The sequence below is a fragment of the Anas platyrhynchos genome, chromosome 1 (genome assembly GCF_047663525.1).
Source record: "Anas platyrhynchos isolate ZD024472 breed Pekin duck chromosome 1, IASCAAS_PekinDuck_T2T, whole genome shotgun sequence".
NCBI classification, from domain to species: Eukaryota; Metazoa; Chordata; class Aves; order Anseriformes; family Anatidae; genus Anas; species Anas platyrhynchos.
Window position 1 is genome coordinate 66,700,456 of NC_092587.1, and position 3,621 is coordinate 66,704,076.

Here is a 3,621-nt window from a genome sequence, read left to right on the forward strand (position 1 = left end):
AAGATATTAAAGAGGATAGGCACCCAACACTGACCCCTGGGGAACACCACTGGTCAGTGGTCGCCAGCTAGATTTCACTCCGTTCACCATCATTCTCTGGGCCCAGCCTCCCAGACAGTTTTTAACCCAGCAGAGAGCGTAACTGTCCAAGGCATGGGCTGCCAGATGCTCCAGAAGAATACTAGGGGAGACCATGTCAAAGGCCTTGCTGAAGCCTAGGTAGACTATGTCAACAGCCTCTCCCTCATCCACCAGTTGGGTCACTTGGTTGTAGAAGGAGAAGTTGGTCAGACAGGACATGTGCCTTTCATGAACCCATGCTGGCTGGGCCTGATACCCAAGCTGTCCCACATAGGCTGCGTGATTGCATTCAACATGACCTGTTCCTTACAACCCAAAAAATTTCTGCCGTGACTCGGATTTGAACCGAGGTTGCTGCGGCCACAACGCAGAGTACTGACCACTATACGATCACGGCCACCCTGTGCCTGGCACCACCACTGAGCGCAAACTTTTCTACTCCAGCTGGCAGTAAGGATCTAGTGCAACTCTAGCCTTGAGATGGAAAGATGCCGATCAGACAGTGAAAAGCTATCAGCCTCTTCAAACCTGCAGATACTATGGTTCATCAGCTACCTAAATTGTATTCATACAGCTCTTGTCATAAGAAATATATTGGGTAAGTTCGGGGGCAGGTTAACTTGCTATAGACTCATAAACTTTATATATATATATATATATTTGTATATATATATATATGTGTGTGTGTGTGTGTATGTGTTTATTGCCTGAAACAGTTTCTATAAAAGTCTGCTTTCATCTTTTAAAGCAGTTCTGAAGTAAGCTAGATATTAATGATGGACACCCAATAATGGGATTCTTTCTCTTCCTTTGTTGTTGTTTTTCAGTAGAATGGGAGGAAATAAGTTCTCCAAAAAATCCCCATCTGGTGTTTCTAAATGCTGGTGAGGACAAGCCCTCTACATGAGTTTAAATTCCACAAGTTTAAAGTCCATTCAGTCCTCTGCCTGCTGGCTGAAGCTACCAACAAAGGCTTATTTAATGAGTGCCAATCGTGACAGCACATTTTGCAATGCTGAGGGACCAAAGGGTGCAAAACTTGCTCTGAGAAAAATGCCTGGTCTCCATAAGGGAAAGTGTGAAGAAAAAAAAAAAAAGAGGCAGTATTGAGGAACTTCTGCTGGATAAAGGCTGAAAAATATTTTAAACCTCATTAGAAATATAAAGTTTGCCTATTTCTCCTGTTTCATACACTGTTCAGGCAATGAACACATATGCTGTCACATTCGTATTTTACGGGCTCTTTTTTTTCCCCAAACCTTCATACCTCAGACTTGAACTTTAAACTTGTGACAGTGTTATGTTCATTAGAATAAGAATCACTTGCTATTTCCATTGCAAAGCTCCCCCCAAGAGGTTATCTTAGCTGTTTTATAAATCATATCAGGAGGAGAGCTGGCATAAAGGTTGACAGCTCACTCTAGATAATCATTTCCCCTTCTCTTAAGTGACTTTAAGGAGAAAGGAGTGTGTAGCTTGCCAGTTCAGTTTTTAGTGGTCAAGCATCCACATCTAACCACCAGCAACATCCTGACTAAATTAGCTTTTAAGCATTTTACTGCAATACAGAAAAATCACAGTCCTGCTCATAAGAAGGAAGACTCAAACATTCATCAGCCATCAAGCTGTATTTCCTTTGTCCTCCCAGTGCAGAGCTCATTACACACCTTAATAAAACTAAATCCTGGACAGAGAGAGTGAAGAAAAAAAAAAAAAAGGAAAAAAAAAAAAAAAAAGAAAGAAGAAAAAAAAGAAACCTGTCCCTTTAAAACTGCTCTACACCACCATGAACTGATTCCAGGCTTTTGAAATCAATAGGAATCTTTCCACATTTCTATTGGACTTTGGAGCCAGTGTTGTCAGAGGAGAAGGGCTCACTATAGCAAGGGTAAAGTGGTGGGTCACTGACAGTAGATGTAAGACTTTCTTGGAAGTTGGCAGTGACAGTAGCAAATATTAAGGAGGAAAATGAATCTGGTGATGTTGCTTAAAATGTATGCATGGCTCATCTCCTAATCGTTGCATCTATCCCTGAAATTGTTGTGTCTTATTTGAATAAGGATAATAAGGCTGTGCTTTATAAAATGGATAATCCTGAATATGTGTATCAGTAACTAAGATATAGAGAGCTTATTTTCTCACTGTCTTGTAATACAGAATCAGAAGACAAATTCAATTCAATGCCATTGGGAAGAATAAAATCCAACCCTGATAAAAACAATACCTTTTTACATGGCATATAATTAGACTTTGAAATTAATTTATTTTGGATGCCAAGAACTCGACAAGATACAAAAAGAGAGTGGACGTTTATGCAGACTATGAAACTATGTGCTGTTGTTAATTACATGGAACAAACATTTTAAAAGACATAAAACCTTATATTTCAGATATTTAACAACTGTAAACTCACCAGCCCAGACTGATAAAGACAACAAGTAGTTTAACTTGGTTAGCTACCAATAAATAGTTAATTTTACTGGTGTAGAAATAAAGGAACTTCTGAAAGTAGAGCAGAATCTGAATCTTATGCAATAACTTGAATGGAATACAGCCAATTAAAGAGATACTGCATAAAGCAATACTGCTTGCAGATATTACTAATTTTCAGTATTCTCGTCACTTTATTAAGTTGCTCTTTGCTAGTACAATACCCCCAGGAAGCAGATAAAACTTATATCTAGTACATGCTGGTAGTTTCAGAGCTTGGCAGTCTGTTCGCATTGATAGAAGAGATTACTATTATCACTGAGTTACTTACACATGTAGCTCTTTAAAAGACAAAGGACTACACAAGACGCCACCCAGTAAAGTGGGTCATAGTTGAAGGCATGTTTGCAGATAGGCATGAGGACCCTAAACAGCTTCTACAATCAACTCCTTGCTACACGATACTGGTGCTTATTTTCCAGGGCTGTCACGCTCCCTCCCTTAAGTCTGCATGAAGATGTTTTAAAACACAGATTCCTTGTCTGGTACAAACCACTGAATAACCAGATTTTGTTTGTTTGATTGTTTGTTTCATTATCAATAACACGAGGAGTTTTCACTACCAGTTGCAGAGCTGTGTGACTTGCTGTTAAGCAGGTTTGATTCCTAGCTCTCACCTGCCACCGGGTGAAATGCTGAGAAACAGAATTAGGAGGCAAATACAAAATCAGTATTGTGTTTACTCTAAAGGAAACAAGGAAGCAAGCTGCTGGAAGCAAGCTGAACCAAAGCTGCTGCATTTTTTTCTTGGGCTTAACCGGTTTTCAGTGTTGTAACATGTATTGCACTAACTGGTAAACTGTACATAAAGGTCACTTCATGCTCCTTGAATGCAAATTCATGGAAATGAAACTTGTTAGCTATTAAAAAGGAGACCGTGATTTGGGACATGAAGGACCATATCTAATTTCTACAGAAACTACCTTAAGAAGGTAAGGAGTTACAACTGGCTTTATTTTTCATGGACTTCACAGACAGAAAAATACTGACTTCTACAATGAGAATCTAGTGGAACAACCAAGCAGCTATTCCTGAACTTGGCCAGTGTTT

General features: G+C 39.4%; 1 non-coding gene across 1 annotated transcript; it reads right to left on the reverse strand.

The window, feature by feature from the left end:
• Nucleotides 1-406: 406 nt before the first annotated feature.
• On the reverse strand, nt 407-478 carry TRNAH-GUG (transfer RNA histidin (anticodon GUG)). The gene has a single exon. It is a non-coding gene; the product is annotated as a tRNA-His (tRNA).
• Nucleotides 479-3,621: the final 3,143 nt, after the last annotated feature.